This window comes from Heterodontus francisci, chromosome 2 (assembly GCF_036365525.1).
Source record: "Heterodontus francisci isolate sHetFra1 chromosome 2, sHetFra1.hap1, whole genome shotgun sequence".
NCBI lineage: Eukaryota > Metazoa > Chordata > Chondrichthyes > Heterodontiformes > Heterodontidae > Heterodontus > Heterodontus francisci.
Genome location: NC_090372.1, coordinates 193,659,690 through 193,687,021, shown reverse-complemented (window position 1 = coordinate 193,687,021; position 27,332 = coordinate 193,659,690). Strand labels below are relative to the sequence as shown.

The 27,332-nt window shown below is 42.0% G+C and overlaps 1 protein-coding gene across 2 annotated transcripts in view; it reads right to left on the bottom strand.

Moving 5' to 3' along the window:
* Positions 1–27,332, bottom strand: part of LOC137349681 (extended synaptotagmin-2-like) — a 276,064-nt gene that overhangs the window by 123,446 nt on the left and 125,286 nt on the right. The gene's annotated exons all lie outside the window — the stretch shown is intronic.

The window sequence follows — 27,332 nt, the reverse complement described above, 5'->3', positions numbered from 1 at the left end:
CAGTATTGTAGTAATTTTACAGCTCAACATAATTAAATATCAATCGGAGTCGGTATATCAGTAAGGGAATTAATGAGTATTAGCATAGAGGAGGTCTAGAGGCATTAATTAGAATTAATAGCTTATACAAGGTGCTAACTAGATTATAAAAGAGGGAAGAGGGATTTTGTTTTACATCATGGATGGGCAGTTGAGACCTGTTGCCTGCAATTCCTCAGGAACCTCAGGACATTTCATATGTCTTGGGGGACTACATGTGCAGGAAGTGTCTCCAGCTCCTTGAGCTTGAGCTCAGGCTTTCCAAGCTTGAAGGACAGCTGGAATCACGGTGGAACATCAGGGAAGATGAAGGTTTCCTGGATCATACATTCCAGGAGGTGGTCACCCCACAAGCCATGAGAGTTCAGGATAGTAGATGGGTGACCATCCAGAAGAGTAAGAAGAGGCAGGAAGTACAGGAGTCCCTGGTACTCAGATTTGGAGACTGCTAGGAGTGACAACACCTTCAAGGAGTGCAGTGCAGACAATGGCACCAATGGGCAAGGGACTGCACAGGAGGGAACAGCAAAGAATAGAAATTCAGTCGTTATAGGAGATCCACAGTTAAAGGGACAGACAGGGATTTCTGTAATTGTCATTGTGAGTCCCGCATGTTGTGTTGCATCCCTGGTGCAAGGGTAAAGGACATCACAGAGGATGCAGAATATACTGAAGGAGAAGAGGGAGTGAACCAGAAGTTTTGGTACAAATCAGTACTAAGAGAGAGAGAGCAGCTACTGGGGTCCCACAGATTTTCAGGAGCTAGGGAGAAACTTAAAAAGTAAGACCTTGAAGGTAGTAGTCTCTGGACTACTTCCAGTGCCACGCGCTAGCGAGAGTAGAGATAGGTAGATAGGGAGGATCAATGCATGGCTTAAGGCATGGTGCAGAAGGGAGGGCTTCAGATTCTTGGGACCAGTTCTCGGGCAGGTGACACCTATTCAAAAAGGACAGGTTGCACCTCAACAGGACTGGGTCCAATGTGCAGGTGGGAAGGTTCACTGGTGTAGTTGGGGAGGGTTTAAACTAAATTGGCAAAGGGATGGGCACCAACATAGAAGTAGAAAAGAGGAATAAGATGCATAAAGAAATGAAAGTGTTGGACAGTACTAGAGAAGGGCATAGCACCATATTAGATAGCAGCAGACTAAGAAGGACTACAAGGAATACAAGGCAAAATTAGCTTAAGAGGTGTAGATGGTGTACCATAAGAAATGCGTGGTCAAACCTGGTTATGAGCAGACCCCAAATAGGGTAGTCTAGTCCTGCTAGGTTGAAGTTAGCAATTTTGATAAAATGACTGGAGATTTTCTCCTGGCATGTGTTCAATGCAAATGAATAGATAATTCTAATTCAACATTTTCAAATTACAAGGAGTACACTGCAAATTGCAAAATATCCGAGATTAGTTATTTTTTTCTCTGACAGCCAAGGCAGACAGTATGTAAATTCAGCTGGCTGAGTATCTCCATGCTACAAACCTCAGTGGATTCTGTGAAATTTACAAGTTGACCCAACCAGGGATTCCATGTCAACTGTCAGTGTGACTTGGCTCAGAGACTCAGATTTCATCTCTGCAAAGACTCACTCACTCTCCTTCGTCACTCCACTGGAGACACTTCATTTTCTTCCAAGTAATTTATTAGATTTTGCATATACTGTACAAAACCAGCAACTTTCCAAGGTCTTCAAAAGAATAAATCTGAAAAATGTTCCAATCGAGGTCTTCAAAATGATAAATGGATTTGATGGGGTAGATACAGAGGAACTATTTCCTCTTGTGTGCATCCAGAACTAGAGGGCATAATCTGAAAATTAGAGCTAGGCCGTTCAGGAGTGAAAACAGCAAACACACAAAGGGTAGTGGAAATCTGGAAAAGTCTCCCCCAAATAGCGGGTCAACTGAAATTTTGAAGACGGAGATCGATAAATTTTTGATACATAAGATTATTAAGCAGCAAAGGCAGCTAAATGCAGTTGAGTTTCCAATCAATTGATCTAATTGAATGGCGGAACAGATTCGAGGAGCCGAATGGCCTACTCCTGTTCCTATACCTTTTATTATCCCTAGAACAAAAATCTGTCCTGGTCTTTCCTGAACTTTCTGACAATGTTAGTCTCCACTGTATACCTGGGCAGTCTGATCAGTAACTAATTAAATCTTAACTGTCTGTTCACATTTCCCTTTATAAAGAAAAAAAACTTGGCATTTATATAGCACCCTTCAAGGCTTTTTGAAGTGTCACTGTTATAATGTAGGGATATGCAGCAGCCAACTTGGGCACAGAAAGGTCCCACAGGTAACAGTGCATTACTCCCGCCTCGGTAGTAACAACTGTCAATTCAGTCCCATTACTCCACAGGTCACAGCATGTTATTAAAGTTTCCCACCTAGCAGAAACTAGGCAAATTAAACACTTTATTAACCCCAGCTTAAAACGCACCAAACTAGGTATCTTTAAACAACAACAAATTAACTATTTATTAATAAACTAAATCTTAAACAATACTGATATATATCTATGTCTGAAAAGACTTTATAACTTCTTATTACTCCTAACCCTTAAGCAAACACACATGCAATCAGAAACCAACAATTAACCAGTTCTAAAATGATGTTTTAAATTAGAGCTGTTTCTTAGGAATAATAAAACAACTGGGTTGTAAGTCTTGGTGGGTTATGTTCCCGATTCAGTGAAGTGTCCCAGAGTTGAATAGTCAGGTGCCACTTGAAGTCTCCACGCGAGGTTGATGAACAGTCTGTAATGGATAGGCATTACTTTGGCTGCAGTAGGCGTCACACAAATCTTTCAACAAGGAGTATAACAGGTCTATTTAGATTTTGAATTAGCAGTATATCAGTAGAAACTTTACTGACTTTCCAGAATTCCCAAAAACACGAAAAGCAACAGAAAGTTACTCATGAGGCAGAGATTTCTTAGAGACTGGAAGCAAAAAGGAATTTGCTACCTCCAAAACTGCAAAGATTCCTTTCCAAGGGTCTTTTCCTCTTCAGGAACACAGCTTGCAGGTCAATGCAGATTTTCTGCTGAGAGAAACAAATTCTTCCTTCCTTCAGGAGAGCACGCTTTGCTGGTCTGCCAGTTCAAACCGGTTGTAGCCAGTCTTTACACATAGTCAAACTGATGCAATATGGCATGTGATATTTTTCTCTCTTGCTGTTGCTTAGGAAACAGGCTTGCAGCTCACACATTGTTCCCAGAGAATATAAAAACTGCTCTCAATCTTAAAGGCACACATACTCCCTTTAGTTTTTAAACAGAGAAAAAAATAAACACTTCCATGACACAGTAACCAGATCTTGTGTCTTTGGTTCTGACTGAAGGATAAATGTTGGCCAGAACACTAGGAGAACTCCTCTTCTTTTCTTCAAATAGTGCCATGGGATCTTAACATCCACACAAAAGAGCAGACAGGACTTTAGTTTAATGTCTCATCTAGAAAACCTCAGACAGTGTAGCACTCTCTCAGTACCACACTGAAGTGCTCAAGTGCCCATTATGTGCTCAAGGTTCTGGAGTGGGTTGGATGGGGTTCTGTCGGGCTCGGGTCGGGTCTCATTTGCAGACCCGAGCAGGCCTTTACTACCAATGAGCCAAGGCTAATACTATTCCGAGCATGAGTCCTTATGCAGCCTAGTTAGAGCAGAAATGAATTTTTCAGGTTGTGGGCGGGGGAGGGAGGAGAGCTGCACTGAAGAACAGCAAGAGCGGAGTCGTGCATAGGCTGAAATTATACCATGTTTTCAGAAATTATAGGAAATAATTTTTGTTATTTTCACATTTAGCCTATTTAAATCTAATTGTCACTGATCAGGAGACTTATGTCTCGTTCTTATGTAAGGTCAACCACCCTCTCAGCAGGTTAACTTGGGGTTAGATATGCAGGAATGCTTGGCATTTCTGAAGGGCAGGCTGCTCATGCAGCAATGTGTGGGGGGTTTGGAAAGTTTAATTCTCCTACATACAAACTGTTCTCAGATAAATAAAGATTCACGTTTGATCACAAAATGGAAACTGAAGTTACTCTGCCTGCAATCTGACAAATTCAGTGTTACCTTATATGGCAATATTAAGCAATGTACTATGAATAATTCCTACTGTATGAATCAGGTCCAGTTGGTCAACTCAGAATGGAAAGCAATGAAGGCCAAGCTGCATTGTGTACGGCTATCTTTGCCAAATTCCACAACACCCAACAGAAAAGACTTGAGCTCAGAACAAGACACAGCATAAATTAAACTATGTTTTTGGGTCCTTGAGACTTCAGCTATGGTTTTAAGCATTCTAAAAATGATTAAGTATTGATTAGAGCAAGACTGAAGCAGGTTTTCTCAGCGTTCATCTACTTTTTCCCTCATAACAGATGTTAACTTTAAGGAATATATATAGACATCGGGTATTGGGGGATGGGGTAGAGGAACTCAAGCCTGTTTAACAACTCTGCCTTTTACAGTATATGTAAGAGAACAGATGCCTTGCAGAAATGCTTCAATGACATAAACCATGTGGAAAAATCTAGTAATTTCTAAACGTCTGTTCTTCCCAGAGGCTGAACTACAGACTAAAATTTGTTAAACAAAAAGCAAAAGATGCTCTAAATCTGAAACAGAAACAGATAATACTGGAAATACTCAACAGGTCAAGCAATTTCTGTGAAGAGAGTAGAGTTCTGATGAAGATTCACACCTTAAATGTCAACTTGTTTGCTCTCTCCAGAGAGATACTGCCTAACTTGCTGAGTGTTTACTTTTATTTCTGATTTACTTATCCCCAGCTATTTGCTATTCTACATAATTAATAAATGATAATATTTATCTTTTTCTATTATTTTTTGGGTTGGTTGAGGATGACAATGATGATGTGATGCAGATTTAAGTGATATTGAAACCAAAATAGAACCTAAAGGTCGACTATCAGGTATCTTTTACTGCAATGAGAATTTATTTCTCCATTAGCAGATTACTAGTAAACAAAACACTCTGTATACATTATTTGGTTCATTAATCTATTACTTTTTGGTGTCCATAAATATGGATTTTTGCCACACATTTTTTAAAAAACTGATCACAACTATGTCCAAAGATTCATATTCTGTATCCAAGAACACATATTTAGCTATTAGAAGACCTCAACATAAAAATCAACTTTGAGCCTAAAAACTCAACAATTGTTCCATTAAAGAATCAGTGCTCAAAAATATTCAATACATTTGACTTCTAATAGTTTCAAACCAGAATACTGCACCTTGTCAAAATCTCCAAAAAAAAACTCTGAAAGATGTGAAACCCCTCAATGAGGCCTTTAACTGAAAAATAGTTCTGACTCCTCTGGCTAACAGGTTAACGTAAGTTTCGTCTCTGTCAGCACATCACGGTCCAACTGTTCTGTGACCATTAAGAAATGTTTTTATTTTGGCTCTGCAAATCACCAGAACTTTTGTTTCGTTTAAATTCCAGCATATTCGCAAAGACTCTTGTTACACTGCCCACCGTGATACCTAATTAGTTCAAGTAAAATCTAACTCAAGAGCCAGCAATACAACACTGACAAATGCAAAGCATTCTCTCTCCTTTCCCATGACTTAGCAATCAAAGCTTTTTCAGTCCCTGGCACTCGACCACCAGACAGCTCTGAGGGCTTGGAAAAGCAGCATGAAACAGTCCGATTCAGTGCCATCAGATTACTTAATGGAGATGACTCATTCACTTTCTTTAACCAGCCCACTTATAGAAACTAATGTTGCTTTTACAATATTATGAACCATCAATTATGAAGGTATATATGTATTTCATGCACTACCAAAGTCAATATATGAGTAATTAAGACATACACATTAGACTCTTTCTAATGTGACCATTGAAAACCCAACTGCATTTATAATGTGACTCTCCAATATAAAAGGAGGCATAATTACTGGCTTTTGCTTAATATGCATCATATCAGGATGTTGAAATGCAACAGATAGCTCAACTACCACCCATCAGGCACTATGTACTAAAAATAAAATCACACTATTTAAGATGTTTAATTTTCATTTAGAATTTTAAATGACAATACTAATTAATGCTGTTCAACAACTTGCATTTATATGTCGCCTTTATTGTAGGAAGATGTCCCAAGGCACTTCAGGAAGGACATTCAAATCTTAATGCAGCAAAGTACAACTAAACTTTATTTTTACAATCCACAGGTTAAGAATTTTCTGGTCTGCATCCATCCAGAATAATGAAGGTCCCAAATGAGGAATGGTGTCAGACAGCAAAAAACGAAGCTCCCTTGACATTGTTCCAACATGACTGATCGCATCTCAGCAAAAACACTGCATCCAATTGTGATTAAATACAAAAACAGGACCCAAGCAGCTCAAATAGTGATTACCAGAGACAGGATAAACATTTCCAAATATAATGTTACGACTGAGGCACTGTTTTTCTAGTTCCACTTCTCTACAGATCACAACATATATTAAATTTTTTTCCTGGTTCGATATGGTCAATCAGACTCTATTTTTATACCAGAATAAAATACACCAAACAGGTTTCTTTGACAACAAAATTATCAGTTTATTATAAAATAAGTCTTAACCAGTAATGATGCAAAGCATAAACACACAGATTGAAATATAAAAGTTCCCTTTTTAACACACACACACACACACACACACACACACACACACACACACACACACACACACACACACACACACACACACACACACACACACACACACACACACACACACACACACACACACCTCTATTACAAAAAAAAAAGACAAAAAGAATACTTTGGCCAGATACTTGTTAATTCTTGAAGAGAAAAAGATATAGAAAGATATCTGATGTCCTTTGTTTTACTTTGGCGTCCCAAGTATGCATCACTGGGATCTTCCTAGAGCAGCTCTTGTCTGGTGACGTTGAAGATCAGTTTGGGCAGGCTTTAGAGGAAAATTACTGCAACAGGGGTTTCAGGCAATTTCTTACACTTGCTTCTCAGAACTTCTCAAAAGATGGAAAACTGACAGGCTTTTCAAAGAGCTGGAACAGACTGAGTTGGGGTTTGCTTCCTTGGCAAGTTTTCTTCAACTGTCTTCTTTAAACACTATCCATATCGCCAACTCACTGTCCAAAGCAAAACCAAAAACAATACCACAAGAGTCAAGTCTCCTCCCAAGTCAAAAAAAACCCCTGCTGGTGACTTCCAATTGTTTTTATCACTCCTTGATTCTCGGAGATTCAGAGAGAAGCAGCGGGAGAGGAGAGCATTCAAAAAGGGCGCCACAACCTCGGAGATTCGGAGAGAAGTAGCGGGAGGTTCGGAGGCAAATCAAAAATCGAAAAGTGACGTCACAATCAACAGAGAGCACGGGGAAACACAAAGCAGGCCAGGGTGAGTATACTGGTAAGCTTTTAATTTAATCTAAGTTAATCAAATATAAAATAAGACTCCCCGAGCTTCTGGTTGCTTGCCATTTCAACACCCCCGCGTCTGCTCTCATGCCCACATCTCTGTCCTGGGATTGCTGCAGTGTTCCAGTGAAAATCAACGCAAGCTTGAGGAACAGCATCTCATTTACTGATTAGGCACGCTATAGCCTGCCGGACTGAACACTGAGTTCAATAATTTCAGAGCATGACAGGCCCCCCTTTTTATTTTTAGTTTTTTTTTTATGTGTTTATTTTATTTAAGTTTGTTTAGTTTGTTTCTACTGTGCCTACCCACTGTTTTTTCGTGTTTGTGCTTGGGGCCAGGCTGCTCAGTTTTCTGTCCATTAACACCCTCTCTGTACTAACACTTTGTCTTTCACCACACTATTAACATACGGTTTGCCTTTGCTCCATGACCTTCTGGTCAGTTATTCTCTGTGACCTTGTCCTATCAACATCTCTTTTGTTATCTCGTACCCCTGCTTTACTCACTTAAAACCTTTTATATTTCTAATATCTGCCAGTTCTGATGAAGGGTCACTGACCTGAAACATTAACTCTGCTTCTCTCTCCACAGATGCCGCCAGACCTGCTGAGGAATTCCAGCATTTCTTCAGACTGCAAGGAGGATGAGCGAATTGACCACAGCACCATGGTTCAAAGTGCCATTCAAGTCGGGGGAGAAAAGAGAAATGTAATAGTACCACAGTTAGGGGAATAGATACTGTTCTCTGCAACAAAGAGAGGGAGTCCCGAAGGTTGTGTTGTCTACCTGGTGCCAAGGTTAAAGACATCTCTTCTGGTCTGGAGAGGAACTTGGAGTGGGAGGGGAAGGATCCAGTTATCGTGGTCCACATAGCTACCAACGACATAGGTAGGGGACTAGGAAAGGGGTTCTGCTGAGGGACTATGAGCAGCTCGGGGCTAAATTAAAAAGCAGAACCTCAAAGGTAATAATCTCCGAATTACTATCTGAGCCATGTGCAAATTGGCATGGGGTAAATAAGACTGGAGAGGTAAACCCGTGGCTCAAAAGATTGGTGTGGGAGAAATGGGTTCCGATTCATGGGGCACTGGCACCAGTACCGGGGAAGGAGAGAGCTGTTCCGTTGGGTCGGACTTCATTTGAACCATGCTGGGACCAGTGTCCTGGTGAATTGTATAACTAGGGTTATAGAATGGACTTGAAAACTAATTAGTGCGGGGGGGGGGGGGGGGGGGGGACGGTTCCATTGAAGGGAAGTTTAAAACATCAAAAAGAAATGAGAGAGCAGAGGTGCAGGGCAGTGAACGGTAATCAAAGTGTGACAGGAAGGGGCAGAAAATATAAGCAGAAGAGTGCAACAGAAATTAGAACCAGCATGAGTAATAATGGTAAAAAGTCAAAGTTTAAGGCTCTTTATCTGAATGCACGCACCATTTGTAACAAGATAAATGAGCTAACAGCACAAATAGAAATAAATGAATATGACTTATAGCCATTACAAAGACATGGGTTGCAAGGTGACCAAGACTAGGAACTCAATATTCAAGGGCATTCGATGTTCCGGAAAAATAGGCAAAAAGGAAAAGGAGGTGGGGTAGCTTTGTTAAGTAAGGTATCAGTGCAGCGGTGAGTAGTGATATAGGTGCAATAAATCGTGATGTGGAATCAGTTTGGGTGGAAATAAGGAATAGCAAGAGGAAGAAGTCACGGGTGGGAGTTGTCTATAGGCCCCCGATAAGTTGCCTCACTGTAGGACAAAGGATAAATCGGAAAATAATGGAGGTGTGTAAGAAGGGTGCTACAACTGTCATGGATGATTTTACTCTGCATATTGACTGGACAAATCAGATTGGCAGAGGTAACATGGAAGACGAATTTGTAGAGCGCATCAGGGATGAGAGCAATACATTGCAGAAACTATCCGCGAACAGGCTATTTTAGATCTAGTAATGTGTAATGAGATAGGATTAATAAGAGATATCGTAGTTATGCATCCTCTAGGGGGGTCACAATCACAACATGGTAGAATTTCAAACTCAGTTTGAGGGCGAGCAACTCAGGTCTCTATCCAGTGTCCTGGGGCGGCACAGTGGTTAGCACCGCAGCCTCACAGCTCCAGCGACCCGGGTTCAATTCTGGGTACTGCCTGTGTGGAGTTTGCAAGTTCTCCCTGTGTCTGCGTGGGTTTCCTCCGGGTGCTCCGGTTTCCTCCCACATGCCAAAGACTTGCAGGTTGATAGGTAAATTGGCCATTAGCAATTGCCCCTAGTATAGGTAGGTGGTAGGGAAATATAGGGACAGGTGGGGATGTGGTAGGAATATGGAATTAGTGTAGGATTAGTATAAATGGGTGGTTGATGGTCGGCACAGACTCGGTGGGCCGAAGGGCCTGTTTCAGTGCTGTATCACTAAACTAAACTAAACAAGGGAAATTACAGAGGTATGAAGAAAGAGTTGTCTAAAGCGGGTTGGGAAAATAGACTAAGGGAAGGTCAATGGATGAACAGTGGCAGACATTTAAGAACGCTTAGCATAAATTTATCCCAGTCAAAAAGGACTCGATGAGAAGGATGAACCACCTGTGGTTAACAAAGGCGGTCAAGGAGAGTATCCAATCAAAAATGAAGGCATACAAAGCAGCAAAAACTAGTGGTAGGCCACAGGATTAGGAATTTTTTTTTTTTTAGGAACCAGCAGTGGATGACTAAAAAGCTAATAAAGAGGGAGAAAATTGATTATGAAAGTAAATTGGCAAGAAATATAAACAGCAAAAGCTTCTACGGGTATATAAAAAGAGAGTATCTAAAGTGAGCGTGGGACCCTTGGAGGATATGACTGGAGAATTGATAACGGGGAATAGGGAAATGGCAGATAATTTAAACCAATATTTTGCATCGGTCTTCACAATGAAAGACACTATAAACATCCCACAGATATCAGATAAGCAAGGAGCTAATGGGAGGAAAGATCTTGTAACAGTCTCTATCATGAGGGACAAAGTATTTGACAAACTAATGGGACTAAAGGCAGACAAGTTGCCAGGACTTGATGGCCTGCATCCAAGGGTTTTAAAGGAAGTGGCTGCAGAGATAGTGCAGGCATTGGTCAAAATATTCCAGAACTCACTGGATCCCAGGAGGGTCCCAGCGGATTGGAAAACTGTGAATGTGATGCCCCTGTTCAAGAAAGGAGGGAGACAAAAAGCAGGAAACTATAGGCCAGTCAGCCTAACATCGGTCGTTGGGAAAATGCTACAGTCCATTATTAAGGAAGAAATAGCAGGACATTTAGAAAAGCTTAACTCAATCAAACAGTGTCAACATAGTTTTGTGAAAGGGAAATCATGTTTGACAAATTTGTTAGAGTTCTTTGAGGATATAACAAGCACAGTTGATGAAGGGGAACCGGCAGATATAGTGTATTTGGATTTCCAGAAGGCATTCGATAAGGTGCCACATAAAAGATTATTGCACAAGATAGGAACTTACGTTATTGGGGGTAATGTATTAGCATGGATTGAGGATTGGTTAACACACAGAAGACAGACAGTCAGGATTAATGGGTCTTTTTCAGGTTGGAAAGACGTAACTAGTGGAGTGCCACAAGGATCAGTTCTGGGGCCTCAATTATTTACTATCTATATTAATGACTTGGAGGAGGGGGCAGAGTGTAATATATCCAAATTTTCTGACGATACAAAAATAGGTGGGAGGGCATGTTGTGATGAGGACATGAGGTATCTGCAAGGAGATATAGATAGGTTGAGTGAGTGGGAAAAACACCTGGCAGATGGAATTTAATGTAGGAAAGTGTGAGGTCGTGCACTTTGGTGGGAAGAATCAAAAGGCAAACTATTATTTAAATGGAGACTTAAAATAAGTGCAGCATAGAGGGATCTGGGTGTTCTTGTGCATGAAACACAAAAGTTAGCATGCAGGTGCAGCAAGTAATTATGAAGACAAATGGAATTTTGGCCTTTATTGCTCGGGGGTTGGAGGTTAAAAATAGGGAAGTTTTGTTACAACCGTACAGGGTGTCGGTGAAGCTGCACCTGGAGCAATATGTACAGTTTTGGTCCCCATATTTAAGAAAGGATATACTGACATTGGAGGCATTTCAAAAGAAATTCACTAGGCTGATTCCTGGGATGAAGGGGTTGACTCATCAAGAACGGCTAAACAGGTTAGGCCTTTATTCATTAGAGTTTAGAAGAATGAGGTGTGGTCTTAATGAAATGTACAAGATTCTGAGGGTGCTTGACAGGGTAGATGTTGAGAAGATGTTTCTACTAGTGAGGGAATCTCAAACTAGGGGACATAGTTACAGAATAAGGGGACACTCATTTAAAACCGAGATGCGAAGGAATTTCTTCTCTCAGAGGGTAGTGAATGTCTGGAATTCTCTACTCCAGAGAGTTGTGGCGGCTAGATCACTGAAATTATTTAAAGAGGAGGTAGATAGATTTTTGAAATATCGGGGAGTTGAGGGCTCTGAGCAGCTGGCACTAAAGAGGAGTTAAGATCAGCCATGATCTTATTGAATGGCAGAGCGGGCTTGAGGGGCCGAATGGCCTACTCCTGCTCCTATTTCTTATGTTCTTATGATTCTTCCATTAACTGTTGTTTACGAGCTAAGTCCAAAGACCTTCTGATGACCTTTTTCAAAAAACAAAGCTCGAGCATCTCTGGAATCTTTTTTCAGTTTTAAAACACAAATCCTCATAGTATAACAAAAAAAAGGAAGCAGATGTAACGCTAATAACCAACACAGAACTGAAATACACAGTTAGAATTCATTCCAATTATATACAATGGAGATTCGACTTGGTCCAGAATGCATGCCCTCACAACTAATGAAGATTTAAAAGGTACTAAGTCAGGAGTCATACAGGTTCTGCATTCACCGGAAATATAATTGGTTCAGTGGTGACACTCTTACCGTCATGTCAGAATGTTCTAAGTTTAAGCTTCACTTCTTGATCACGTAATCTGAATTTACAATCAGTACAGTAACCAGTGGGTGTTGCTTTGTCTCAAATGACCTCTTTTGAATTAGATATTAAACCAAAGCCTGATCTGATTGTTCTGGTGAATCTAACTGATCCCCGTATACTTTTTTGAAGAAGAGTAGGGAATTTCCCTGATGTTCTAGCCAGATCCTAGTGGGATCAGAGGTGAACTGGCTCGGTCACAGAAGACAGAGGGTATCAGTAGATGGGTGTTTTTCTGAATGGAGGGATGTGACTAGTGGTGTTCCGCATGGATCAGTGCTGGGACCTTTGCTCTTTGTAGTATATATAAAGGATTTGGAGGAAAATGTAGCTGGTCTGATTAGTAAGTTTGCGGATGACACAAAGGTTGGTGGAGTTGCGGATAATGATGAGGATTGTCAGAGGATACAGCAGGATATAAATCGGTTGGAGACTTGGACGGAGAAATGGCAGATGGAGTTTAATCCGGACAAATGTGAGGTAATGCATTTTGGAAGGTCTAATGCAGGTGGGAGGTATACAGTAAATGGCAGAACCCTTAGGAGTATAGACAGGCAGAGAGATCTGGGCGTACAGGTCCACAGGTCACTGAAAGTGGCAACGCAGGTGGATAAGGTAGTCAAGAAGGCATACGGCATGCTTGCCTTCATCGGTCGGGGCATAGAGCATAAAAATTGGCAAGTCCTGTTGCAGCTGTACAGAACCTTAGTTAGGCCACACTTAGAATATTGCGTGCAATTCTGGTCGCCACACTACCAGAAGGACATGGAGGCTTTGGAGAGGGTACAGAGGAGGTTTACCAGGATGTTGCCTGGTCTGGAGGGCATTAGCTATGAGGAGAGGTTGGAAAAACTCGGATTGTTTTCACTGGAACGACGGAGGTGGAGGGGCGACATGATAGAGGTTTACAAAGTTATGAGCGGCATGGACAGAGTGGATAGTCAGAAGCTTTTTCCCAGGGTGGAAGAGGCAGTTACTAGGGGACATAGGTTTAAGGTGCGAGGGGCAAAGTTTAGAGGGGATGTGCAAGGCAAGTTTTTTTTACACAGAGGGTGGTGAGTGCCTGGAACTTGCTGCCATGGGAGGTGGTGGAAGCAGATACGATAGCGACGTTTAAGAGACATCTTGACAAATATATGAATAGGAAGGGAATAGAGGGATATGGGCCCCGGAAGTGCAGAAGGTGTTAGTTTTGGCAGGCATCAAGATCGGCGCAGGCTTGGAGGGCCAAATGGCCTGTTCCTGTGCTGTACTGTTCTTTGCTCAAACACGGGAAAAAACAAATTAACTGGTTATATACCTCTGTTTAAATTATTTTATTTTTATTTAGAGATACAGCACTGAAATAGGCCCTTCGGCCCACCGAGTCTGTGTCGACCATCAACCACCCATTTATGCTAATCCTACATTAATCCCATATTTCTACCACATCCCCCTCAATTCCCCTACCACCTACCTATACTAGGGGCAATTTATAATGGCCAGTTTACCTATCAACCTGCAAGTCTTTGGCTGTGGGAGGAAACCGGAGCACCCGGCGAAAACCCACGCAGTCACAGGGAGAACTTGCAAACCCTGCACAGGCAGTACCCAGAATCGAACCCGGGTCACTGGAGCTCTGAGGCTGCGGTGGTAACCACTGCGTCACTGTGCCGCCCAAATTATGTGCAAATTGGATGCAGCTTTCCTTATGTACCAGCAGCTAGACTTCAAAATAAGTTGTTGGCTGTGAAGCACTTTGAGATGAGCAGGGATTGTCTGAGAATACATAAGGTGCAAGCTCTTTTTCAAACACAATGTAAAAAAGATACAAGCATCCAGCAGATTGTAACTCTCACAAATATAAAAGCAGAAAGTGCTGGAAATACTCAGCAGAACTGGCAACATCTGTGGAGAGAGAAGTAGAGTTAACGTTTCTGTGACAGAACTGGCAAAAGTTAGAAATGTATTGGGCTTTGGGCAAGTGCTACGACCGACTGCTCAAGTCAAAGCCCCCAATCAAAATATATGATTCTGATTGAGTTGGGAGAAACGCACTGTTAATTCAGTCCTGTCCCTCCACAGATCACCTAACATATCACTTTAAACTTTCCAAATTAAAGAAAACCACAGCTAAATGGAACCATCTATTAACCCCCGAATGAGGCAAACCAAACTAGGTATATTTAGATCAACAAATTAACTGTTTATTAGAGAAAACGAAATTCTTAAACACTACAAAGATATAAACAACATTTTTTTTAAAAAGTAACAAAATTCCGTGCAGATTTACGCTCCTGCCGAAGTGGAATCTTCCAATGTGGAACTGTCCAAGGTTGCTTGAAGTCCTCGCAGCCGTCCAATGGGAAAAAAAAGGTTCTGCAACAGTCGGACAGTCAGTAGTCTAGTTCAGCAGTTGAAGTCATAGAGTCCTAGAGTTATACAGCACAAACAGGCCTTTTGGCCCATCGTGTCTGTGCCAGCCATCAAGCACTGAACTATTTTAATCCCATTTTCCAGCACTTGGCCCATAGCCTTGTATGCTATGGCTTTTCAAGCAATGCTCTTGTTCTCCAATGATGAATTCAGCAATTACAGTTCAGTAGTTAAAGTAATTGGTTATTTCCTTTTAAGAAATTAATCTGGCTTGAAGCTTCTTTAAAATTTTGAGAGAGTGTAATAAATAGGGTTTAAACAGACAGAGGGAGAGCTCTCCTATTTCCTTTAGTACATGCTGGCAGACAGTCTGTGTGTCAAAAGCCAGTTTTGCAGCTAGTTTCAAATAATTAATCGCAACATTGTATATTTAACCTCATTCTCTAAGTGGCTGTACCCAACGGCAACCAGACTGCACCTTCTCGATAACTCCTGAGGCTTGCTTGTTCTTAAAGCAGTACTGATCCTTTGCTGACTTAAAGACACACTGCAGATTTTCCCCCCACAAAAAACAGTAGGATCATAACACAAGTGGGGGGGAGGAAGAAGAACAAAAGAGAAGGTCTGTGATTGGGCAGAGGGCAGGAGAAATTAACAGCAGAGATTTCACAGAACAAAAGGCAAAAGGAGTGCTAATAGTTGTAGTAAACGACAAAGCATTCGTCCAAAGAAAGTGTTAATGGCAGAATAATGAACAGCTTTGTCCAAAGCAAAAACATGAAAAACAGTTTTAAGACATAAAAAATAAAGATTAAAAAATTAAAATGGCAGTCATGCTCCAATTGATATCAATGTTGAGTTCAGAAAGCTGCAGAGTGCCCAATCAGAAGAAGAGGTGCTGTTCCTCAAGCTTATATTGAGCTTCATTGGAACACTGCAGCAGGCCAAGGACAGAAATGTGACCAGGGTGGTGAATTAAAATGACAGGCGACTGGAAACTTGGGGTTATGCTTGTAGACTGAGCAGAGGTGTTCTGCAAAGCGGTCATCCAACCTGCGTTTGGTCTCTCCAATGTAGAAGATACCACATTGTGAACAGCGAATACAGTATACTAAATTGAAAGAAGTACAAGTAACTCACTGCTTCATTTCGAATTGGTATAAGGGACCTTGAATGGTGAGGCGAGAGGAGGTAAAAGGGCAGCTATTACACTTCCTGTGATTGCATGGGAAGAAACTGTGGGAAGGGGACGAGGTGTTGGGGTGATGGAGGAGTTGGCCAGAGTGTCGAGGAGGGAACGGTCCCTTCAGAATGCTGACAGGGGAGGGGAGGGGAAGGTGTGTTTGGTGGTAGCATCACGCTGGAGGTGGTGGAAATGGTGGAGAATGATACTTTGGATATGGAGTGGGGTGGAAAGGGAGGACAAGGGGAACGCTTTTGTGGTTCTGATAGGAAGGGGAAGTGGCGGGAGCATAAGTGCGTGAAATAAGTTGGACAAGCGTGGATCAGGCTGATATGCTCGAACAGGTTGAGGTTAAGAGGGAGGATGTGCTGGAAATTTTGAATGATATGAGGACAGATAAGTCCCCGGGGCCAGACGGGATATACCCAAGGATATTACGGGAAGCGAGGGAAGAGATTGCTGCGCCTTTGGCGATGATCTTTGCGTCTTCACTGTCCACTGGAGTAGTACCGGATGATTGGTGGGTGGCAAATGTTGTTCCCTTGTTCAAGAAAGGGAATAGGGATAACCCTGGGAATTATAGACCAATCAGTCTTACGTCGGTAGTGGGCAAATTATTGGAGAGGATTCTGAGAGATAGGATTTATGATTATTTGGAAAAGCATGGTTTGATTAGAGACAGTCAGCATGGCTTTGTGAGGGGCAGGTCATGCCTCACAAGCCTTATTGAATTCTTTGAAGATGTGACAAAACACATTGATGAAGGAAGAGCAGTGGATGTGGTGTATATGGATTTTAGCAAGGCGTTTGATAAGGTTCCCCATGGTAGGCTCATTCAGAAAGTAAGGAGGCATGGGATTCAGGGAAAGTTGGATGTCTGGATACAAAATTGGCTGGCCCATAGAAGTCAGAGGGTGGTAGTAGATGGAAAGTATTCAGCATGGAGCTCGGTGACCAGTGGTGTTCCACAAAGATCTGTTCTGGGACCTCTGCTCTTTGTGATTTTTATAAATGACTTGGATGAGGATGTGGAAGGCTGGGTTAGCAAGTTTGCCGATGACACGAAGGTTGCTGGAGTTGTGGATAGTGTGGAAGGCTGTTGTAGGTTGCAACGGGACATTGACAGGATGCAGAGCTGGGCTGAGAAGTGGCAGATGGAGTTCAACCTGGAAAAGTGTGAAGTGATTCATTTTGGAAGGTCGAATTTGAATGCGGAATACAGGCTTAAAGACAGGATTCTTGGTAGTGTGGAGGAACAGAGGGATCTTGGGGTCCATGTTCATAGATCGCTCAAAGTTGCCACCCAAGTTGATAGGGTTGTTAAGAAGGCGTATGGTGTGTTGGCTTTCATTAACAGGGGGATTGATTTTAAGAGCCGCAAGGTTATGCTGCAGCTCTATAAGGCCCTGGTTCGACCACACTTGGAATATTGCGTTCAGTTCTGGTCGCCTCATTATAGGAAGGATGTGGAAGCTTTAGAGAGGGTGCAGAGGAGATTTACCAGGATGCTGCCTGGACTGGAGGGCATGTCCTACGAAGAAAGATTGAGGGAGCTAGGGCTTTACTCATTGGAGCGAAGAAGGATGAGAGGTGAATTGATAGAGGGGTACAAGATGATGAGAGGCATAGATAGAGTGGATAGTCAGAGACTTTTTCCCAGGGTGGAAAGGGCTATCACCAGGGGGCATAATTTTAAGGTGATTGGAGGAAGGTTTCGGGGAGATGTCAGAGGTAGGTTCTTTACACAGAGAGTGGTGGGTGCGTGGAATGCGCTGCCAGTAGAAGCAGATACGTTAGGGGCATTTAAGCGACTCTTGAATAGGTACATGGATGATAGTAGAATGAAGGGTGGGTAGTTAGTTTGATCTTAGAGTAGGTTAAAGGTTCGGAACAACATAGTGGGCCGAAGGGCCTGTACTGTGCTGTACTGTTCTATGTTCTATGTTCTATGGTCGAGGGCCCTGTCAACCACAGTGGGGGGAGGACTCCTTGGTTCTGGAAAAAGGAAGACATATCAGAAGCGCTGTTGTGGAAGTTTGCATCATCAGAACAGACGCGTCGAAGAGAGAAAAACTGGGAGAATGGAATGGAGTCCTTACAGGAGGCAGGGCATGAGGAAGTGTAGTTGAGATAGCAGGAAATGGCACACTCACAGTCATCAACGTACTGGAAAAGAGTTGTTTCCTGCTCCAGCCCCCGAACTGAAAAACTTCATCAACTTTGCGTCCAATTTCCACCCTTCTCTCATCTTCACATGGTCCATCTCCGACACTTTCCTTCCCTTCCTCGACTTCTCTGTCTCCATCTCTGGGGATAGGCTGTCCAATAATATTCATCATAAGCCCACCAATTCCCACAGCTACCTCGCCTACAATTTACCTGTACTTCTTTCAATTTATTGTACTGTATTCGCTGCTCACAATGCGGTACCCTCTACATTGAGGAGACCAAATGCAGATTGGGTGACCGCTTTGCAGAATACCTCCGCTTAGTTCGCAAGCAAGACCCTGAGCTTCTGCTCGCCTGTCATTTTAATTCATCATCCTGCTCTCATGCCCACATTACTGTCTTTGGCTTGCTACAGTGTTCCAATGAAGCTCAACGTCAAGTTTTAGAACAGCACTTCATTCTCTGATTGGGTTTTCTACAGCCTTCGGAACTCAACATTGAGTTCAACAATTTCAAAGCATGACTGCCATTTAATTTTAAAAAAAATTATTATTTTTTTTTAAATCCAAGTGCCTGTCTTAAACCTGTTTATGTTTTTGCTTTTGGATCGAGCTGTTCATTATTCTGTCATTAACACTCTCTCTGGATTAATGCTTTGTCTTTTACTACAACTATTAGCACTTCTTTTGCCTTTTGATCTGTGCCATCTCTGTTGCTAATCTCTCCTGCCCTCTGCCCTATCACAGACCTTCCCTTTTGTTCTTCTTCACCCCTCTCCCATCTCACTTTGCTCAAAGCCCATTACATTTCTAATTTTTGCCAGTTCTGATGAAAGGTCACAGGCGTGAAACATTAACTCTGCTTTTCTCTCCACAGATGCTGCCAGACCTGCTGAGTATTTCCAGCACTTTCAGTGTTTATTTCAGATTTCCGGCATCCACAGTATTTTGATTTTATGCAACTCTCACTAACTGATCTCTCGTAACATTACACATCTGGGAGAAGAAGATGGTCTCCTTTTTAACAGTTTCTGCTGTTTCACATTGCTGTTTGTTTCTCTCTCCTTCAACCTTTTTTAAAATTCTCTTATTCTTGTTTCTTCTTGGGTGGGATGTGGTGGAGGGCATTGAATACTGTGGTAGGAAAAGGCTCCAACTTTGCTGTCAGTGTTAGCTATTAGAACCTTCAAAAATTCACAGGTCAGAAAATTGGTCAACTTCAAAATTCAACTTTTTCAAAACTGAACTGGCAGCATAAAGAAAGGCAGTATCACCCCTTTCTCAGTCTCCTCCCTCAGTTGCATAAACTTTAAACGTATGAATGCAAAGCAAAAGCTACAACAGTAGTGTAATCTGTACACTGACACTTTTCCTACGCACCAAAAGCTCATTTAATTTTTAAAAATTACAATTTTACATGAATAAAGCTTTTCGTCAAGTAATTTGAAAAAGAACCAAGCATAAATGGCTAGAAGCTAAAGATTAGATTAGATTAGAGATACAGCACTGAAACAGGCCCTTCGGCCCACCAAGTCTGTGCCGACCATCAACCACCCATTTATACTAATCCTATATTCCTACCAAACATCCCCACCTGTCCCTATATTTCCCTACCACCTACCTATACTAGTGACAATTTATAATGGCCAATTTACCTACCAACCTGCAAGTCTTTTGGCTTGTGGGAGGAAACCGGAGCACCCGGAGAAAACCCACGCAGACACAGGGAGAACTTGCAAACTCCACACAGGCAGTACCCAGAATCGAACCCGGGTCCCTGCAGCTGTGAGGCTGCAGTGCTAACCACTGCGCCACTGTGCCGCCCTAAAGAAACATATACCATCAATACATCTGACAGAACGTTACTAGAAATATCAGACCTGCTCAGAACACAGTTTAAAATCCGTTCACAGCATCACAGTTCTTGGCAAAGATACTAGTCTACACTCAGGTTTTTGGACTGAAACCTTCAAGTACAAAATGTAATGGAGAGACAAAATACAAATCAATTGATAATTCAATAACATTGTTGTGAACTCTAATGTTTTTGAATGTTTAAATTTTGTTTGAAGGCTTAATTTGGATGTTAGAAATTTCAGAAGCTAAGGGAAAAAATGACAAATACTCAGAAAAGAATTTTAGTGATCTGTAAGGGATATTCACTGGAACAGTAGGTGTTATGTGATGCTAAGTGTGATAACAGGTGTAAAAGGTAAATCACAGAAAAAGCAACCAAGATGCTTGGTATTGTGGTCAAGATTTTCTTCTATGATCCTCGTCACTTGCTCTTTCACAGTCTAAAGCTCATACTATAACCCAAAAATATCCACAGTACTTTAACTATAAGTACTGTCCACAACAATCATTGCACTTAACTAAATTCGCTTAACTAAATGAAACTTGAGCTGGATGATTTTACACAATGTGAATTTGCTCTAAAAGAGCATTTGTTTCCTTAAAAAAAGGAATTCCTAGAAGAACTAGCAGGCCTCAAAGCTTTGGGCAGCATATACTCTGCCTGTTGTCTGGAGAAATAACTGCCACAGGTGGAAACAGTGGGCTTATATGTGGTGGAAAATGGGAGTATGGGCGGGATCTTACTGTTGATAGGTCATTACATGTTCTTGCTGCCATTGGTCAGCTAATTATGTTCCGTAAAAGCATGTGCAGGGTTATGGGGAAAAGGTGGGGGAATGGAACTGAGAGAATTGCTCTTTCAGAAAGCCAGTGCAGATACGATGGGCCGAATGGCCTCCTTCTGCACTGTAACGATTCTGTGATTCTGAGGTCGGTACATGCTATTGTTCTTACTGCTCATTGGTCTGCTATTGTGTTTTGTGATAAGTCAATATATACTATTGTTCTTGTTGGCTGCAGAGCAGGTAGTGATGCGTTTCTTGAGTAGGAGTAGTCAGATATCACTGATGAGCAGGCCACCGTCTTAGGGGGACACTGTTGTGTTGACAGATCTTCATAGCCTCCCTGGCAAATCTTATATGCCAGTGCATAATGGACGAGATTCAGTTTGGAATTGGACCATTCGATGCAGTGGTTATTGAGTTGAGCATGCTTGATAGTGGCTGACTTGTCCCATTCACTGTGTTTAGAGCTGGCTTTGCGTTCCTTGAGTTTAGTATGCAGGCTGCGGCCTGTTTCTCCAATGTAGTTGAGTCCACAGTAGCATGGTATGCTGTAAATTCCTGGTTTGTTGTGAGATGGTTTCTTGTCTTTGTAGGTATGAAGGATGGAGTGGAGCTTCTTGGATGACTTATGTCAGACTTCTACATCCACTGATTTGAGTATGCATTGTAGTCTGTGCGATGTATAGGAGGCTGACTCTTACCTTGGTTGAGGGAAGTTGTTGCAGTACGTGTAACAGGTGGATGTGTGTTGATCTTATGGGAAGGAAATCTGTTGAGTTGAAGTGTAAACACGATATGGCACAGTTCCTGGTGTAAGTTTTTCTTATGGCTAATGGAGTACGCTCTTCTGATGAGGGTGTTGTCGGCTGATTGAAGAGTGAAGGGTTGATAAAAGTAACGGTAGTTCAGCTCCGTCTCCATGGTGAAACTGATCTTTGGATATTGATTATTAAGATTTTGTAAAAAATAACTGATGATCTGTCCTATCATGCTCTCCTATGGCAGAGATGTCACTGACATATCAGAGCTGAGGCCTGCCAGTTCTTCCAAGAACTACTTTTTTCAGGGAAACAACTGCTCTTTTCAGAGAAAATGCACATGGTGCAGAACCGTAAAAATCATCTTAATCAACATTACTGTTCTCACCATGAAACCCTTCGAACAAATTTTATATTAATCTTATTGGAACTAGACCAGTCATAGAGGTTGCTATACTGGTCATACTCAAATAGAATCAGGGGCTGGAATTTAATGGTGAGCCGGTGGCCCGCCCACTGGCTGGAAAGCTAGGGTGGAGCCCGCCTCCGCCAGCCCTGGAAACCACTCTGCTATTTTGTGTGGCTCAGGTCATTAATTGGCTTCAGTCGGGTATTCCACCCCTCGAAGTCAGGAAGTCCTCCTCCAAGAGCTGCCAGCCAATGAGAGGGCAAGCAGCTCGTCAGTTCCAGTAGCGCCACTGGGAGTGGTGGCCACTGCTGGGACTGCAGCCAGCGAGAAGAGGATTATGGATGCCAACCTCCAAAAAGATGAGTGGGAATTGAGCATCTCTGGGGACAATTGGCTATGCCCTGGCAAGAGGGATGAGGGGGGGGGGGCGTAAAGACAGTAAGGCGGGGGTCTGTTTTAGCAGGGGCAACCTGTACTGTTGGGGGGGCCCTCCATGGGGCACACAGTGCCCAATCTGGAGGCACCCCCACCTCCCCAAGCCTGCAAGGAGACTGCCATGTACTAGGCGGCCTCCTCAAATGCCGAAATGCCTGTTTGCCGCTGGTATTTTACCACAGGCAGCGGGAGAAGGCCCTTAAGCAGCAATTAATTGGCCACTTAAGGGCCTCAATTCGCCTAAGGGCAAGCAGGCAATTTGTCACCTTGTTCGCCATTGGTAAAATAGCAACAGGGACAGGGGGCATTAAATTCTGGCCAGGGAGTCTGAAATCAATTACTTTTGACCTCATTAAAATACTTACACAGAAATGCCTTTCTAATTAAGTCAAACTTGTCCATGAACTTGCACAATTGATGCTAAGTATTTACATCCTGTGATTCAATCAAAGCTCATTCGCATTTTCAAATGACTTTGAGCAGCTTGTTCCATTGAAGCAAGAATCCAAAAAATACTGGAAATAACTTGGAAGGAACGAGACCTATTCCATACCAAGAAACGGGCAACAATTCACATGAATTACAATTCCCTTTTAAAACATGTGACCTTAATGTAAAGTCAGAAGATCCACAAATTTATAATTTACAAAGCCAAGCTATAATTATTTGGAGGAAATATCATGCACTAGTAGGGCTCATGGCTGGCAAACAAAATTTAACCTGGGAAAAGTAGTGTTATGCATGTGCATAGGGAGAATACATATAGCCTTCACGGTGTATTAAAGTAGCTGGAGAAAAAGGTTTGGGCATTCTCGTCGTGCATACGTTTTCAAAGGTTCATGAACAATGCCGTAAAGTGATAGCTGAAGCAACATGGTGTTGGGGTATCCATATAGGACAATTCACTATAAGACAAAACATACTATTTTGTGCTTGTACAGACTTCATCAGGGCTCAGCTAGAATTTTCTGTCCAGTTTTGGTCCCCTGATGGTGATATTGAAGTTTTGGAAAGGGTACGCCGGAGAGCCACTAGATTAATTCACAGTTCGAAGCATCGTAGTTATAAAGATAGGCTAAAAGAGAACGCTACAAGCGAGACTTGGAAGTGATTTCTTGGGGTTTCTAAGATGCTGATGAAGGGAATACATTGTTCAAGAGCTGAAAGTTTGTTCCTATTAAATACATTAGGGAAGACCATGGATCCCAATTTCAAGTTTTGTAATACCAGATAATAGGTTAGATGTCAGGAGGTGGTTATTTTCCCAGACAATAGTGCACCTCTCGAACAGGCTGCCAATTCATTGAATTCTTTCAAGCAAGAGCTGGACCTGTTTCTGGCACTTTACAGCCCTTTGAACTAAACATTGAGTACCTACCGCCCCTATTTTTTCGGACGGCAGCTGCGGGTGATGATTCTGCTATTCGCATTTACACCTCGTCTAGACTAATCTTTTTCTTTATTTATCACAATACCATTTCTTTTTGCCTTGCACACCATCATCCCTTTTGCCATTTAATCACACAACTTTCACTGCATCACAGACCTCCCCTTTTGTTCTTTTCCCTTCCCCCTCTTTCCTGCTTCTGTACTTACTTAAAACCTCTTCCTGTTTGTCCAGAAGATGTTAAATCTTCAGGAGTTACAGTTCCTCAGATGTCAGGAGCAAGCTGGTACATTTTCTCAAATGACTGTTTTTCATGTGTGCACCTAGTCAATGATTGTTGAAGGACTATCCAACTATGGAAGGCATTGTTGATGGGCTGGATCGTGTTCTTGTTCAACTTCCACACTCCTGGACTTTAATAGGGGTTTTTGGATAGAGATTATGAGTTAACTCTTTTATTCCTTGTGAGATGCTGAGGCAACTAATGTCTTCTGCTGTAGCTGGCGTCAGCTAATTCAGCACAGAAAGATAGTTAAATTGAAACATTCTGGTCTGTATGGTTTAGTATACTAGGAAATGGTGTATTTATGAACATGTGAACAATGACAGATAAGGAATGACGCTCTGGTCTATCCAGACTGTCCCACACAATTGTGATGCCTTGTGCTTTACAGTATTTACACTTCACCCCCCCAAAACCATGTGGTCTCCTGAGAGAGGTGACAAACCAGATTAAAAACTCAGGCTAATTTTGGTGGAAATAAGATCTGAGAAATTTCTCTCTGACCCGCTTTGGTGATTTAAAAAAAAAGTCCAGCCAGAAATAGAAATAAAAATGTAGAAATATCTTCAGCAAGCCAGGCAGCATTTGTGAAACGAGAAACAGAGTTAATGTTTCAGGTTGATGACCTTTTGTCAGCTCTGGAAAAAACAATAGAGATGTAAGAAGTTTTAAGCAAGTACAGAAGCAGGAAAGAGGGGGAGGGGAAAAGAACAAAAGGGAAGGTCTGTGATACAGTGAAAGTTGTGTGATTAAATGGCAAAAGGGATGATGGTGTGCAAGGCAAAAAGAAAGGCCGCGTTTGCTGACAATGCTACCACTAGGTGGTGCTGCAGTGGCACATGCGCAAATGCAGCATGTGCCACTAAAACATCACAGTCTGCAACGTCAGCAGCTGCCAGGACTAAAGATGGTGCTGCTCAAATAATCACATGAAGGCAACCTAAGCACACAATGGCCAGATAGAGAGACAGAGCGGGCCGGGGGGTGGAGAGAGCGAGCAGGCCGGCTGGGGGGGAGCAAGCGGGCGGGCCAGAGTGGGGGAAGAGAGCGCACCCACCATCACCGAGGTCTTCGGCCGCGCTCTCCCCGTTTCCCCCATCCCCCGTTCTCTGCACGTGTTACTCGATGACATAATTTGCGCATGCACCAACCAGTCCTGGTAATGCGGAACGCAGCGCATGCGCAAAGTATGAGCCAATCTGTGGCGCAGTCTGATGACCTCAGTTGCCGGCTGTGATGTCGATAATCACTTTGAAAAAGAAATTGTACTGTGATAAATAAAGAAAAAGATTGGTCTAGACGAGGTGTAAATGCGAATAGCAGAATCATCACCAGCGGCTGCCGTCTGAAAAAATAAGGGCAGAGGGTATGTGGACAATGAGGAGTGGGTGAGGGAAGGAACATAAGGTTTGTTTTGATGTTCATTAGTTTGCATTAAAACAAAGTTCTTGCTGCCATTACATGTTCTACTATAAGTTAATCGCCAATGGCTCCCACCCTATGGGTTGCTCACAGCTGTGGTAACCCAAAGTAAACTTGCCAGATTTGTTTCGCAAAGTGGTTGGAAAGGCTTGCTTTTCACTGTCACTTTCTGGCTCATGGTCTAAGAAAATCCAGCAAAGGTGACTTAATGTTACCACCAACTCCCCAAGACTGTGTGTCAAGCACCACCAACATGACAACGTTCCTGATATTTAAGAAATATAGGTTGATTTTATACATATATTCTGTATGCCTGATGGTCACTATGTCCCATTCATCTCATTGGAAGGAAGTGAGCAAAGGCTAAGAGTCCCAGACATTATACAAAATATGGTCTTCCAAGTATGAAATGGAAACCTTAGATTCAGTAACAATTTTTTACACCAGAACCGGGAAGGTTAAAAGAGGGTCAGAAAGATGTTTTCAACATTATGAAAGATTCGAAAAAGACAAATAGTGAAAGAGTGCTTCCAATGATTGGTGAACGAGTCACAAGAGTGCGTAAGAATCAAGATCATCATCAAAGAATGTCATGGCAAGTTAGCAGAATAGTTTCATACGAGAGTGTTATTAAAATATGGAATGCTTTTCTACAAGTTTTTCATGAGGCCAATACTGTATTATGAATTGAAATGCAACTAGATTAGAATTTGAGAAAGATTATAAACTAAGAACGAGCAAAAAAGATGGAAAAAAAATTAGTAGCTCCATTTGAAGAGAGAGCACCAGCACTGTCAAAATGGGTGAAGTGGCACCCTTCTGTTTTGTAACTTTTATGATTAAAACAGTAATATGATATTGAGGAAATGTGTTCAGTTTTAAAACAAAATTCTGAATAGGTGAGCAACAATGGGCAAAACAGACTTCCTGAAATGTATCTATCTTGTGAAAGTTAGAGGACTGAATCCAGTACCTGGGACAAACATTTAACTCAATGGCAATTTACAACTTGCAGAATCTGTTTTTACATACACTGAACATTATTGCTTGGGTATAGGTACCAAGATACAGACAGATCACTGATCGGTTCGTGTTCTGTGTTTGTATCAATAATCCTTTAGAGTATGCTCCATCACATATGAAGGAGTGCACTGAGTGATTAGCACTGTCAGAAAAAAGCAGGGCCTAAAATTGAACAAAACCAGTTTCATGAAGTTCACACTAGCTGTAAATATATATTATGGAAAAAAGATATATCCGGGTTCATTAAAAAATATAGCAGAATTTCAAAATGAATGAGGTAATCTGTAGCCTCAATTGGATTATTTAAATTTTTCAGCAATCATAGAAGAACCAAAGAATTTTACAGCACAGAAGGCAGCCAATCAGGCCATTGTACCTGTGCCTGTTCTTTGAAAGCTCTCCGATTTAGTCACAAGTCCCAGCTTTTTCTCAATAATCCTGCAAAGTAGTCCTCTTCAAGTACATGTCCAATTGCCTTTTAAAATGTTCCTATGAAATCTGATTCCACATTTACTCTCTACTTTTTTTGTCAATTATTTCAGACTTATGACCTCCGGTTACCAACCCACTTGCAGAGGAAAACTTTATCACTACTTGCTCTAACAGACACCCTCAATATTTTGAATACCTCTATTAGGTCCCCCCTTAACCTTTTCTGCTTTCAGGAGAACAATTCCAACTTCTCCAATCTCGGCATATAACTGAACTCCCGCATCGCTGGGATTATCCTGGTAAATCTCCTCTGTACTCTCTCCAAAGCCTTGACATCCTTCCTAAAATGTGGTGCTCAGAATTGGATACA